The 16476-nt window shown below is 39.8% G+C and overlaps 1 protein-coding gene across 36 annotated transcripts in view; it reads left to right on the plus strand.

The window, feature by feature from the left end:
- Nrcam (neuronal cell adhesion molecule) overlaps window positions 1–16476 on the plus strand; it is a 266233-nt gene that overhangs the window by 146938 nt on the left and 102819 nt on the right. The gene's annotated exons all lie outside the window — the stretch shown is intronic.

Raw genomic sequence — 16476 nt, forward strand, 5'->3', positions numbered from 1 at the left:
AAAAAAAAAAAAAAAAAAAGAAATAGTCTGTCTACTAGGTAAGCATGCCCTTGACCACAGTCTGCTGAAGAGCAGCAGCAACTCCTTTCTCCCATTAGACAGGGCCTGTATTTCTGTTTTCCCACCTGGCACATTCAGTCTTTAGGGTTGACTGCTGAGTCCTTAGCATGAGTCCTCCAGCTCAGGGCAAATACTTTGATTCCTCTCATATTTTCTCTTTGCGACATGACACGCTTCCTTCAGATATTATCATCATTAGATGCAGCTTAAAAATAATCTAGTCAGACTTGTGTCTTTTCTTCAATGTCCCAGCCACCAGAGAATGTGTGAAGATATAATAATTTAGGCTAAGTCAAAAAGAACATTGATCATTTTCTTTTCTTACATGAAACAGATATATCTGAAAGCCATGCAATGATAAGGTCATTGGCCATTCCTAATGATTCAATATCCAGACATGTAGAAAATATTCATTTGGAATTGACTTATCATTCTCTATGTTACTGTGCCAGTCATAGTTTCCGGTTTTTGAATTGTGTGTAATCAAGATGATGACTTCTGAACATTTTGCTTGCTATCTGGGCACTGTTAATTGAAAAATAAGTTACATAATGAAACTAATTCTATTTCTTATTGAGATAATACATTTTAATTACTCTGAAGTGAGTGAAATTAAGTAGGATATACCCAAAGTAAATTTAGACAATATTAAAATATTGTCATGGCATGTTCTAAATACTCTTTTTGGACAAGATAATTAGGTACTAGATATGGGGAAGATGGAAGATGAGATGGGCAGACACACTGAGTACTTCTTTTAACTTGATACTTTATCTGCTAACAGCAAAGCGACTAGACTCTTTTTTATTTTATTTTTTTATAGCTCGGTTTCCTGTGGTATCATTGGAAATGTGACCAGTCCCAGGTGGTTTCATTCATGCTCACATATAGTGTGTGCTCCAAAAGTGTCCAGATGTGAGCAATGTAACTCCAACTTGGTGGTGCCGTTATCTGGCAAAGGAAAGCCCATTTGCAGCAGTTAGCCAGACTTTTTGCATTTGCTATGGTCCAGCAGCCCTGCAGAGCTTTGTGGCTTTAGTAGCTACTTGATGACAATCAGCAGATTCTAAAGCCTTTTCAAAACCCCCAAAGAATAGATAATGGTGGTACACAATGCTGACAAGCAGAAACAAATAATAGATATTCAGATGTTGATGCAATTTGGCTCCCAATAAAATGATTACAGTTCATTTTCTTTGATTGCCTTTTTCAAGTTTTGACTTTTAGTTCTTCTTTGTTTAAGTTCTGTGAGCAGACATTTAGGAGAACATTACCACATGTAATCTGTCACAAACATTTGGACAGTTGTACTCACATGAATAGAAACATTCACTTTGTTCTGTACTATTGACCTTGCTCTATCTTACATGGAAAAATATAAAAATTAAAAGGATTCCTCCCTCCATAAGTATTTGATGAAACTTGTTTGGAATATTTGTGTATTTAGAGACAGTGTTCAGGCGACATAAGCATGAAGAGGGAAGGAATTTTTGTTTAGGATAAAGATGTCTGTCCATCAGCAACTGGGAGTTGCATGGAGCCTCACAGGTCATGGTCATGGCCTGGAGGCCCTTCTTCCTTCCTTCCCTCCCTTTCGTGGGTTGTGTCTTGAGTCATTCTTCAGTTTAAGACATAGCCTTTCACTTGTTTTATGCAGTAAAATGGAGAGGTAAAAAGATAGGGACCTCTTCACACTAATATTATTTTTCTAACAGGTTAAGTATGCTGGCTTCAGTTAACATGTTGATATTTGACACTTTCAGAGTAAATATAGGCTTTGAAATCTGATGAGATTAATATATGGCTTTCTGTCATTTAATCTACCAGTGTTGTGTTTAGGAATACCATAGGTTTGCCCCAAAAATGGAGAAAAAAAAAATCTCTTCCTGCTTGTGGACTTCCTTCTAGGAAAGGGTGAGGAGATCCACAGTGTATTTTTTACTTTCTCATCCAAACCACCTGGAATGTTTGATATTGGTACCTATGGCCATAGTTTGAGTTGATTGTGGTAGGGCCAAAAGCTATTTTTCTAATAAATTGTAGATCAAAGGTGGTGCCAGTGGTCTGGGGCCTGCATTCTGGAGCTCAAGGGATTGGAAGAATTTTGTCTGTTAGGAGTCAAGGATCTTGCTTGTTAGGGATCGTTACATAAGGATCTAAATCACTGGTCCTCAATCTGTGGGTCAAGACTCCTTTGGGGTTTGAATGACATGTTCACAGGGGTCTCCTAATACCATCCGAACAAATATTTACAGTATAATTCATAACAGTAGCAAAGTTACAGTTACGAAGTAGCAACAAAAATAATTTTAAGGTTGGGGGTCACCACAACATGAGGAACTGTATTACAGGGTCATGGAATTAGGAAAGTTGAGAACCTTTCCTCTAAATGAAGCTTTATTTTCTTAGATACCTTTGAGGCATCCCTGACCAGTAAGTAACTCATAAGAAGGTACTTGTACTGTAATCTATATTTAGTAATCCACATGTTTTGGGAAGAACATTTTCCACCCATGCAGAGATCTGCTTGAACAGAGTTCCTTTTTTTCATTTCATCATAATGATAATCTCACTGTTTTATGGGGTTTTACCAAATACCAAATTATCATATTTTTGAAGTCACATTCATTTGATTCCTTTGGAGGATTATAAGATGGAACTTTTGCCTCTGTTGTTAGGTGTTCTCTTGAGGGATTTATTACTATCAGTTCAAAATCATGACTGAAGTTTGAATGAAAGTTCTTTCTCTTCAGATCTTTTTTGTAAAGTGTGCAGAGCACGTGATGTTAATTTTTGTTGGGATGGTCTATTATCTACACTAAATAAGAAACCTTTACATAGAGAATGAGCTACTGCAGCCATTTTTTATTTACAATTGATTATAATCAAAAGTACCCAGAAAGCATTCTGGTTTACTTTTATGTCAAGGTAGCTGTGTGTCTTTGTTAGTGTTGCTATTGTAACAAAATCACCATGACTACAAAGCAAGTTGAGGAGAAAAAGGGTTTTTTTTTTGTTTGTTTGTTTATCTTATACTTCCAGATGATGGTCCATCAGTGGAGGAAGTCAGGACAGGAACTCAAACAGTAATAGAACCTAGAGGCAGGGGCTGATGCAGAGGCCAGGCTTGTGGCCCCACAAAGGATTCAGAAAGATGCAAGGATAAATACACACACTTAGGCCCTTATCCAAGGGAGGAGACACCTGTAGCATCTAGGGTCTGCAGCTCTATGGAGCGTGTCCATCCTTGTCAGTGTCGTCCTGCGTCTACTACCTGACTGGGGAACTTAAAATGCCCCCTTGTCCGTGTTGTCTAGAACAGATTTGAGCTAGAAGTCATTGGGGGTGTTAAAGATGCTGCGGCTGCTCTCATGACTATCTTACATCTGTCTTGATCTGATAAAGCAAAAGCCTCTTAGTGTCACCCCACTCCTACTTTGTGTTTCAGTACCAGTTCCCTCCCATCTCTCTCTCTCTCTCTCTCTCTCTCTCTCTCTCTCTCTCACACACACACACACACACACACACACACACACACACACACCACTCACATCTCTTAAGAAATACTTGACTTATTCAGGAAACAAATACTTTTTTTTCTTCAATGTAGTATTCAAATAAGTATTTTCCTTTTCAGGATTAGAGAGCTGCTCAGGGTTAAAAACACTAGCTTCTCTTCCAAGAGAGCCAGGTTTGATTCCTAGCACCTACGTAGAGTGTCATAACCATGTGTAACTCCAGTTCCTAGGGAACTTGATGTTGTCTTATGGTCTCCATGGTACACATATAATAATGATAATAAAAAACACTAGAGAAAAACCAACCAAACAAAAAAAAAATCCCCTTCCTAAACACTCTGTGTCTGGAAGTATAAATGAATATTCATCATGTCTGTGATGATAATACACTGTCATATAGACACTATGTCAGAAGAATAAACAAACATGTCAAATTTATTATTTAATAAATTCATAATTTTAATTACTGATATTAACTCAGAACACAGATTTCACACCATGCAACAAATATCTATCTATCTATGTATCTATCTATCTCTATCATATATCTATTTACCTATGATCTACGTTTACATGTCGGTTATAGGGTGAACCCCAAAGGGATAAAAAGGCAAGCAAACCTGAGAGAGCAAACCATGGAGAAATGCAAAGATGGCTGAGACAGTGGTTCTCAACCTTCCTAATGCTGCTACCTTTTAACACAGTTCCTCTTGCTGTGACCCCAAACATAAAATTATTTTTGTTGCTACTTCAAAACCATAACTTTCGTCTGTCATGAATCATAATCTAAATATCTGATGTGCCCGATATCTGATATGTGACCCCTAGGAAAGGGTTATAAGGCCACCAAAGGGGTCGCCCCAGGTTGAGAACCATTGGTTTACAGGGTGGAGGTCTCTCTCTGGATACTTTTCCAGACTGATGATGGTGGCTGAAATGGATCTGCCTAGTTGAGTCCTGCTGTAGAAGCAACAGTACAGGACGAGGCCAGATGAATTAACAGGTGTATGAATGGAAAACAGGCCTAGATGAGTGAACAGGTAGATGGGTAGACAGCAGTTCAAGTACACCACATCAGCAGCAGGGAACAAGCTGGTCTGAAGCCTCAGAGATAATGCTCTGCCCATCGCTCCTCAATGCCCACAGTGAGTGAGTGGTCAGATGGCAGGATGGTGGACACACCACCATCACAGTCTCGGTGCTCGCCTGGGGTCCAGATGAGAGTTACATGCCTTCCTTGATTTGATGTGTCCAGTAAGTTCTCAGGTGTGATCTCTTTAACATGGCTTTAATTCAGCCATGATCCCCCTGTAATCTCAGTTTGCATTGATACATTTGTAGAATACCTTTCTATTTTGCAGACATAACTAATTGATCAGTCTTTGCCGAGGGATGGAGCTGGGCAGATGATTCATTCGTTCATCTGGATGCAGAGTCAATCTCCATCCTTAAAATAGAATAAAAGGGCTGGTGAGATGGCTCAGTGGGTAAGAGCACCCGACTGCTCTTCCGAAGGTCCGGAGTTCAAATCCCAGCAACCACATGGTGGCTCACAACCATCCTTAACAAGATCTGACTCCCTCTTCTGGAGGGTCTGAAGACAGCTACAATGTACTTACATATAATAAATAAATCTTTAAAAAAAAAAAATAGAATAAAAACTGCTTATAAACCGGAGAGTCTCAGAGCAGGGTATGCATAGTGTGGAAAGCCACTGCTGTGTGTAGTGTGAAGCGACATCAGGCAGGGCACAGCCTGCTCTCAGCAGTAGTGGTTTCTGCAGTATATGCCGATTCCCAACTTGCTACAGGAGAAACTCAAGCTTGTACAAAGATTGCTTCCTTTCTATTTTTTCATGAGATAACAATTAACTTTTCCATGAATTTTTTTCAACTGCCCCCTCCAAATCCTTCATATCTTTTTGTAGTTTTTCAGATATGGTGATAGAAGGTGGCTGAAAGTAAAATGTTTCTCTGCCCCCCCCCCTCAAGTGGCTTGTATCTGGATTTTCTGCTTATAACCAGTCTTAAGAAATTTCAAACATAATCTATAAATGTCAAAGCTAGATGTGGTACCTGGTATCATGTATCTGTAATCCCAATACTTCTATGATGGGGGGCTAGGGGTGGAGACAGGGGACCATGGGAAGCTTGCAGGCCAGATAGCCTTGCAAATGCAGACTTGATAATAAGACGCTGTGTCTCAAATGAAATGGAAGACAAGGGCTAACACCCAAGGATATCCTTTGGCTTTACACATATATACATGATAGCATATATGTGTATACGCTTATATATACAAATATGCATACATACAGCACATACATATACACACAATCATATCTAATAAATTTGACATTTTGTCTATTAATCTGAAAAAAGACATTTTTAAATGAAATCATTCCATTAAAGCTCAATAATGTTTAACTGTATGAATGAATTTGATTTTTGAAGTGGTTATTCAGTGCCCACACCAGGTAGATGGATAGAGCTGATGATCGTGGCTCTAATGTAGTGGGCTGACTACAAGCTACTGCTGTTAGTCAGGTCTGATTTCCTCCTTTCCTCTTTAGTAAACTATGTACTAAGATGGCTTTTTGTACTTTAAATAGTTGAAAAGATTAAAAGAATATTTAATAATGTGAAAATTACAAAATTCAAAGTTCAGCAGATAAGTAAAGTTTTTCTGAAACTTAGCCATGTTAGTGTTGTCTGTTGTTGATCCCACACGATTTTGGCAGTTAAGGAATTTCCATAGAGCCTATGTGGCTGCCAAGGCCTAAAGTGTTTGCCATGCAATGCTTTTTTGCAGACAGCATTCACTGACCCTGTCTGCATTGAACAAGAGGCACATTCCATGTTGATTCTAAATGGAACTACAAAAGAAAGTTTCAGTAGCTGTGGGAGTCTCAGCACTGAGCTTCCCAAACTGAATATGTGGAAGAGAGCTCTGGAGGAGAGATGATGGAGATTCTGATACATTTATCCCACACAGAGAGATGAAACTCCATCTTCTTTTCCCATCATACCATTAACTCTTGACAAGATTCAGTGAATGATAACTGTATCCAAAGGAGCTTTGTTGAAGTAGCTTCCCAGTGCTGTGGACAGTTCTATCTATGAAGCAATCAAGACACTGGTCTGGGAACTGGTCTGGACAGAAGGCAACTCCAGTGAAACCATAACTATGAGAGCTTTCCATCTACATTACAGAAGGTATCTAACTCTTTTGCCCTCTTCCCCTGCTTCCTAGTTGGTTATTCTCGAAAAATCCATTGTCTCCTTAGAGCAAGCTGGGAACTGTATTCTTGCTTGTGAATGTGAGAACCAACCAGATCAAATATCCATTTAAAAACTCACTGTAAAGCTTTGAAAAGAAACATCGAAACTCACCACAAATTCCTTGATAGTACCTCTTAATGCCAGCAAGCACGTGTGAGAAAGTGCATGTTGCCCTTCAATTAACTAGGCACAGCTATTCCTATGAGAATCATGGCAGAGTATTCACATCTAAAAGAATGGCACTGGACACCTAAGAAAGGCTAGAAGGTTGAAGGTATTGCTTCTGTTTTCCTGCAGTCATATTGAAGATACGATGCAGATGCAGACTGGTATCAGTGACTGATAGCGAGAGGAAGCCAGAGAAATGAAGCCCTTATGTGGACCTAATGCTCCAATGGCCCAGCCAGACAAGCCAGGGAATTTAATAGTAAAGAACACTGTCTGCCAGTGGCACTGGCACCCCTGACTTTTCATGCTGGTATCTAATTTCTTTCCTTTCTCTTAAAGTTTCACCCAGTCCCTCTGTAGCCCTTGCCACTTCCATCATTCAGTGAGTAGATGAATAAACCTTTCTCCCACACAGCTCTGATTAGTCATTCATTCATTCTGCTGAGTACTAATTATGTTCCTGGCGCCATGGTAAGTGTGTGAGGCACAAAGCAGAACAAGGAGGTTGCCCTGCTCTCCCCAGGGACGTACATACAGGTTCCCAGTGGTGACAGACTTGCAAAGAAGTACACTTGTAAAGTGGGTTTCTGGAATATGTTTGTATTTGTGAATGAAAATCGCATCCTGGAGACTGTCTTGTAAACTAACAGCTACCATTCTGTGTAAACCCTGAGCTGGGACAGAGAAAGAACATTCAGCCAGGACCACAATGTCTTGAAAGACTTCCAGGGGAGCTGTTGAGGCTTGATGAGTGAGAAGGAGAGGATTGTAAGCCAGACAGAGGTAATATTCAGGCAGGCATGAAGACTTGGGAAAAAAAAGAGACTAAAATCCTAGGTGTAGGTGGGAGCGAGTTACATTAAAAGTACACAGTGGTCAAATCATAAGGTGCTAAGTAGAAGATGTGAACACTAACATAGGAATTCCAGGAGCCTGAAGTGGGGAAGCAATGAGGACGGGGTTTTAGAAGGATGTTCTCGAATCTATGGAGAGAATAGGGTATTGAATCCTGGAGATGAGTTTCAGCATTTGGAGGTTATTCAACGGTGGCTGATAGCACCCGCAGGAGATGAAAGTTAAGAGTAGGAAGTGTGCTTAGTTGGATGTGAGGTAGGGAGAAAAGGGAAAGAGGTGTATGACTGGCTTGAGTTCCAGCTTAGAGTTCCAGCCTGAGGGTGGTTCAAGACACAGATGTTCCTACTTGAAAAATGAACACATAGCTAGGCGTTTAAATGTGCAACAATCTTAAAAAGGTGAAATATATTGGGCTTTGGGTGAAGGGAGGGGGGTCCTGGAAAAGGTTCCCAGAGAGCCTGAAAGAGAAGAGGATATGAGAACTGAGGAAGGAGGATGTGAAACAGGGGCAGAAGCAGGCAGGATCAGTGATACTACATCCTGCAGAAGGGTCAACTACAGACTTGGTAGAAAATCTCCACCCCATTCTGAGAACCCCAGGCTTATGGACACAGACTTCCGGAAGTGGTCCTATCTTCCTTCTCCTCTCCTAACCCTCATGACTTCTCTCTTTGTTTTGCTGAATTGCAACATTCTCCTCGTGTGTGCATCTCCTAATATGTCTCTCCTGCTCCTTTTCCTTTACTGCTGTAGATGTTTCAGATGCTGTCTCCTTCCATTTAGATTAATGTGGCATTAACCTTTCCTCTTACTGGATTGCATACCAATTTTTCTATACATCTCCCTCTCTAGTAGTTTTGGAGTAATGGTAACTTACACAGTTGTACTTTATCTGCTCAAATGCAAAACACATGGGTACTATTTGCAAAATATTTGTAATCATACCAATCAGAACCAATTCCATCATCAAACATTACCGGATGTGAAATCAGTAGTGTTCTCACAATCATCTTACCATGTGCATTTCCCTTCACTTCACTTTTTAAATTTGGACTTTTAGAAAAGCCAGCGTTCAAAGGAGGGACTGAGAAGCTCACATACATCCTTAAAACTTTGAACAATGTGACTGCACCTCGAACTTTTAGGATAAAATCGAATTTATCTTCTATAAAGTTAGACATTAAGTTTTGCACAGATTACGGTTTTCGTCATTTACTGAAAGCTAGGCAAAGCAGCACATTTATAAATGAAACTGGACTATTCCTTTATGCAAAGCACAGGTGTTCAAAGGCGACTGCACACTGAAACCCCTGGGGAAGTTGGGCATGCTGAATGCCAGCCCAGAGCTTTGAGTTTCATTGATGGGGTGGGGCTTGGGCTCTAGTTGCTCCCCTTCTCAGATGGCTCTCATGTGCAGTAGAGATTGAGAAGCTGTTTTGCAAACTCATGTGCAATTGACTATGATATCTCATCTAGTTACTCTTTCTGCATGGAAATGTAGGGGTAGCTATAAAACAGAAAGCTCTTCCTAAATGGGAATGTATTCTCTTTATCTCCCGCTATGCTCCAAATCCAGGAGAGAAATGTTCACAAAGGATGACTGACAGAGCTCTCATCTCAGCCAGCAAGAATATTCCAATTTCCTTTATAAATGTGCTGCTTTGGCTATCTTCCAGCAAAAATCAAGACCTTTAATGTATACGTAATGTATAGTTAATATACTTTAATGATTATTTCCATGTCTAACTTGACAGGAAATGAATTTGATTTTAAGCTGAAAATTTGCAGAACATTCACCTTGTTCAGAGTCCTAAGGCTCTATGTGAACTTTGCTCGTGCTAAGTTCCAGCTGACTGAAACCTTCTTTCTGAGGCAGAAGAATGTTTCTGCCCGAGTGCTATGCATTTCTGGTAATCATGTGTTCAAAAGTGTGTAAGAGTTTCTTTCCTTGAGAAGAAATGAAAAAGGGAGAAATATCATTGAGACAACCTTTAGTTCAGCCTTTAGTTTATTTTATAAGAGTTCTCTGGCTACATCCAGGATAAACCTAGTGATGTATTTCTGTTTATCTTCTCTAACAAAAGTGTAGGGTTTCTGGTCCTTAGAAATCACGTGATATTACACGGTAACAATCTTTCATTCTTTATGTTATAATTTGTTATGCTAGTTAGTATGTACATATGTGTATTAAAAGCTGGGTATATTTTAAAATCCTAAATAAGCCGTTATCAGAATGGTACATGCTATTTAAGGTATTTTTATACTGACTTCACTCTCATGTTTGAGGAGCAGGACTCAGTGTAATAACAAAGCAACTATCATTTTCCCACGGTAGCCTTGCCCTCCTGCTCTGTGGGGCCCATTCAGGTCCCCAGAAATCTCAGGCACTTGTCCCACTTAGTTATGTTTAATTAAAGGTTATGCAGACACTTGAATTCCTCTAAAACCCTCTGTAAATTGTTACACACCGTTTAGTGACCTCATCAATACAGCTAGCTCTATTCAAAGCCAAGCACTTCTTCTCTCAGATGAAGGCGAAGTGGCCAGAGCAGCCTGGCACACAGTCATGTGTACTGTCATCTCTCACATTGCCTGGAGACATTGCACTCCAGCACTCAACTGTCACAGAGGCTCCATAACCTGGTGCAAAGAGTCTGACACATCTCTCAGCCCCGGGCAGCCACCTGAACACTGTTAGCATCCTTTCAAATCTTTGCCAATATCCAACTCAAATACTTCTACCTGTGAAGGCTGTTTGACTTATAATTCCCAAGAACTTCCTGTTCTCTGAATCCTCACGGCCCTTCATGCCATTCCTAGGCACACATTCTCACAGGACAGCATGCCATCCGCATATCCTTTTATTCTTTGCTGTATAGTCATTGACACTACAGCTCCTGCCTTATCCCCTCTACTGTACTCACAGGTCCTTTCAAACTCTCATCACCCAGTTACAATACTGTCTACCGTGGCTGGGACGAATTGCAAAATATTAAAGTAAAAATAAAGGCCTTGGGGCTGTAGAGATGCCTGATCAGTTAACAGTGATTCCTGTTCTTCCAGGTGACTTGAATGTGGTCCTCGCTCGTGTTAGGCAGCTCACAACCATAGGTAACTCTAGTTCCAAGGCATCTGATGACTTCAACAGACACCAGCACACAGGGGGCATGCATTCATGCATATAGTGCTTATATACCGATAAAATAAATTTTTTTAAAGAAGGCCCTTATGTAATGTGTATTTATATTACTATCACATAATTTAAGCAAACATATAAATATAAATCAGTACATAAATAAAGACAAATTAATTGTTTGAGTCTTTAATTTTGTTCATTTCACTAGATTGAGGGAAAACAATAGGCCTGTGCTTTCATACTTGTGAATATATTTTAAGATGGAAACAAATACAATAATTTAAAGCAATTTACCAGAATAATCAAACTGCTTTGGGTAAATATTTGTCAAATATAATGTGTTTCATCAAAGAGCAGGTAACAATTTACTTACAGCCTTTACCCTGGCACCAGTACCTAATGACAATTTGGACATTAGAGAACAGACTTTTCAGATTTAAATATATTTAAGGTCTTCCTTTTAATGTTTTAGCACAATGGGCCTATTTTTTTTTCTGCCTGCTTTTCTGCATGCAGAAAATAATTGATGTAGTTTTATCTTTTTAACTTAATAGTCATGAAGACAGACACAGAGACTAAAATCCAGCTTATTAAATATTTACGGAATCAAATTAAGAAGGCAGTTGCATCGTTTTCATAACAGCTGCTAGCTGTATCGACAGATCCTTTACCTTATTATGTAAAGTACATGACATTCTTATTGCCCTCAATCCAGTTAAAACAGACAAAGGTTCAAGCAATTCCCAACACCACCGAAAAAGCTGAATGTAGGAGATCCAAGTTAACTTCATCATAATGAAGTGAAAAATAATGAAGCTGGGAGAGAGTTAGGGCTGGATTCGTTTGTTATGGCTCCTACAGGCCTTCAGTTTCCACTCCTAACATTCGGTGATTTCTGTAGTTCATTTTGATCGGTCACTTTTTTTTTTTTTAATTTTGTTTTGTTTGTTAATTTTGCTTTTTGTGAGATTGGGTCTCATGTAGTTCAGGCTAATCTTAACCTGACTGTGGAGCTCAGGCCTTGAACTCTTGATCACTCTCCCTGCAACAGTGGATCACAGTTATACCACCATACCCTGCGATTTCAGTGTGTGTGTGTGTGTGTGTGTGTGTGTGTGTGTGTTGGGATCTTGGGAAAGTATAAATCTAGACAGTCCACTAATATTCCTTGGCAAAAAAGGCATGGCATTTTAAACTATATAAGAAATGCTACATTTTATATGACACTATGACCAATCCCTGCTTCTCTCTCTCTCTCTCTCTCTCTCTCTCTCTCTCTCTCTCTCTCTCTCTCTCTCTGTGTGTGTGTGTGTGTGTGTGTGTGTGTGTTTGTTTCACTTGCATGTATTAGTACCACCTGTATACCTGGTGCTAGTGATGGCATCAGCTCACCCAAAATTAGAATTACAGATGAACAACCATGTGGGTGCTAGGAATTGAAACTGGGTCATCTGGAAGAGAAGCCGCTCTTAACCGCTGAGGGATCTCTCCAGGTGCCAGGCTGCCTTCCATTTCAGTGGAAAAAGCCAAAAGTTTTGGAGTCTTAAGGGCCATGAGCGAGATGAGGAAAATAATTTCAATTTTATTTTGTGTGACTTTGAGAGTCGACCAGCTCTTAGCCCAGAGAGCTACACTGTTCTTCCTTTTATTACTCTCACCATTAAGTTGTTTGGTACAAAAACTACCCTAAGAGACACGTGGCTATTGCTGTTGGTAGCAAATGCGGTCCGTTGTGGCTATCGTGAAATATGCAGCTGAAGATGCAAGAGCCAACGTTTCCTGCTGAGATCAAGCTTTGACTGCTTCCCTGTGAAAAGCCTTTCTGCCCACAGTTAATCTGCTGGTCAGTTACAAATAGCAGCACTTGGGTCTTTTAGGAAACGCAGGCTCAATGGCAGATAATTCTTCCCATGGGTGAAAGTCTCCTCTCCTAAATTGTAGACATAAAAAATACGTTGTTTTCATATATCTACACTTATGTATGTGCACATGTCATATTTAAAAACATTTAGAGGCCTAAGAAACAATCTATAGAAGTTGTAAAACATAACTCATAACTTTATTTTATTTATATGTAAAAGTTATCGGTTTTTTTTTCAGGCTAAGAAATAAAACAAAATTGATAAAATTAAATAATTGTAAGGACAGTCCTGCCGATATCACATCAAAATAATTTCTGTCTTCCTAATGATTTTAGTCATTCTATGCTTAAACTAGGAAGTCCATTCAGATTAGCGCAAGGTATCTACCCTCCTGCCTGTAGTACGGTACTTATGTTGATGTGTGTCTCTCCACTGGCTGGTGAGTGGGACCACCCTCACTCAGTGGCCTGGATGGGCCTCTCGCTTGCTGTATGACTTGGACAAGCCACCTTGCTCCTCTGAGCAGTGAGAGATTGTGACTCCTTGTCTGAGATCTTGATATGGTTTCAAATTCTGGTTTGGTTTTAGAATTTTTTTAAAAGTCATTGGGTATGTGTTCCACAACCACCCCTGCAGGATCTAGAACAAAATCTTATCATTATATTCAGTGATTTTCAATAAAATATATATTTTTGTTTTGTGCAAGGACTCACTAAAGGCTATCCAGGTCAAGTTTGTTAGCAAAAGTTGTAGTTTTTCAGAAGTATTCATGTATCCCTACTGACCCCAACTAGGAGAGAATGTAGTTTGGCAAATAATTACTTCACCAATGGTAGATATCACTTACATAAGTGGAAGATAATGTAGATTTCATTTACACAACTTGGATTGTGAGTAAAGAAATTAGCAGTAGATGCTTCTGGTTCCCATTGAATCTTACAAGGCTCTCTGGGGAGGGGGAGACAGTAAAGTTCACTTTTCAAGAAGATGTTCCTAGGAGTATATAAATTTTAGATCAGAGATGTTGCTTTCCTCAGAGATGATTGATAAGATCAGAATTATAGATTTAGAACTGGAAATGAGATTTCCATTAACTACAGTTAAAATTAGAACCAGGATATTTTTAAGCTTTTCTCTTTTTCACTGCAATTCTTCCCCAAGGGGATAAAAATCAATCACTTCAAGAGTTCAGCTAGTGCTAGAACAGTCCTCAGAGATTTCTGTCTTGCTAACTTTTGCTGCCATGTCTGTGAACTTTGTTCTGGTTCTATCAGGATACCAGAATTCCAGGGTAAGTAGCAGATAGCACACACATTTACAAGTTTCTAATAATGTATCAGAATTTGTAAGTAACATTCCTCTATTGTTGGTGGGATTGCAAGCTGGTATACTCACTCTGGAAATCAGTCTGGCGGTTCCTCAGAAAAGTGGAGATAGTACTATCTGAGGACCCAGCTATACCACTCCTGAGCATCTACCCAGAAGATGCTCCAACTTGTAATAAGGACACATGCTCCACTATGTTCATAGCAGCCCTATTTATAATAGCCAGAAGCTGGAAAGAACCGAGATGTCCCTCAACAGAGGAACGGACACAGAAAATGTGGTACATTTACACAATAGAGTACTACTCAGCTATTAAAAACAATGAATTTATGAAATTCTTAGGCTAATGGATGGAACTAGAAAATATCATCCTGAGTGAGGTATCCCAATCACAAAGGAACACACATGTTATGCACTCACTGATAAGTAGATATGAGTTCAGAAGCTCGGAATACCCAAGATACAATTCACAGACCACATGAAGCTCAAGAATAAGGAAGACCAAAGTGTGGATATTTCAGTCCTTATTAGAAGGGGGAACAAAATACCCATGGGAGGAGATACAGAGACAAAGTGTGGAGCAGAGACTGAAGGAAAGGCCATCCAGAGAGTGCCCCACCTGGGGATCCATCCCTTATACAGTTACCAAACCCAGACACTATTGTGGATGCCAACAAGTGCTTGCTTACAGGAGCCTGACATAGCTGTCTCCTGAGAGGCTCCACCAATGCCTGACAAATACAGAGGTGGATGCTTGCAGCCAACAATTGGACTGAGCACAGGGTCCCCAGTAGGGGAGTTAGAGAAAGGACCCAATAGGCTGAAGGGTTTTGCAGCCCCACAGGAGGAGCAACAATATGAATCAACCAGTACCACCAGAGCTCCCAGGGACTAAACCGCCAACCAACGAGTACTCATGGAGGGACCCATGGCTCCAGCTACATATGTAGCCAAGGATGGCCTTGCCAGTCATCAATGAGAGGAGGGGCCCTTGGTTCTGTGAAGGCTCGATGCCCCAAAGTAGGGGAATGCTGGGACAGGGAAGCAGGAGTGGGTGGCTTGATAAGCAGTGGGAGGGGGATGGGATAGGGGATTTTCAGAGGGGAAACCAAGAAAGGGGATAACATTTGAAATGTAAATAAAGAAAATATCTAATATATAAAAAAAAGAAAAGTAAATAGGCAGACGTTTAGTTGCTCTGTGTAATGTCTCTCAGCATAGTGGGTTGTAATCTGCGTTCTTAAGTGAAAAGGAAAGGGGCAGCATGTGGTAGGTGTTCACTTTACACAAATGTCTACACTTTGTCCTGTAAGGAAAATCTATTTTCTATTATTATTTTTCCTATTTAAAGTATATGAAGTTCAGCCTTTTCCTTTAAGGAATACATTTTATATTATATTTTAAAAAGAGGTATTCTTTCTCTTGACATTTTATAACTGTAAAATTTCATAACACAAACTTGCCACCTTACTCATTTGTAAGAGTATAGGTAAGAGATATGAAGTCCATTCTCAATGTTGTGAGCAAATCATAGAACTTTTACTTTTATTCAAATGTAGCTCTGTTCCCATTAAACACTTTATTCATTCTCCGAGCCCTGGCAACCACCATTTGATGAGAACCCCAATACAAATGGACTTATGGAATATTTACTTTGCGATGGCTTATTTCACTGTACATAAGGTTTCTAATACATTCATATGTAGTAGCATTTGTTAGGATTCCCTTCTTTATAACATCTATAAATTTCCACCGTATGTACACATTCCTGGTAGAGACCATATTGCTAATGCACGTGTCTTTAAGTGGACAAGGGTTATTTCTACCCTTTGGGTGTGGTGAATGATGTTGCTATGCATACTGGGTCTATAACTTCTTAATATATTAAGTATTGCATATGATGCTCACAGAATCTTTAGGTGAAATTCATTACAGATAGCAACTTAGAATCTAACTATGGAACCTTGACATTTAACCTGTCACCTGTCTTTACATTAGGGTGCTCGGGAACCTGGAAAGGGAGAGGGTGCTGGGTTTCTTTTCTGGCTAAAGGACCACCAGGGACACCACAAGATAGTTTCTTGTGGCAGGGCCTGAAGGTCAGTTCAGACTCAGAATCCCAGACAGCCCTGAAAGAGAAATGAATGTGTTTCCTATTGAGTTATTTTTTTTAAGTTTTAAATTTTTTATTAGATATTTTCTTTATTTACATTTCAAATGCTATCCCAAAAGTCCCCTATACCCTCCCCCTGCCCTGCTCCCCTACCCAC

Source organism: Mus pahari, chromosome 7, assembly GCF_900095145.1.
Source record: "Mus pahari chromosome 7, PAHARI_EIJ_v1.1, whole genome shotgun sequence".
Lineage (NCBI taxonomy): Eukaryota > Metazoa > Chordata > Mammalia > Rodentia > Muridae > Mus > Mus pahari.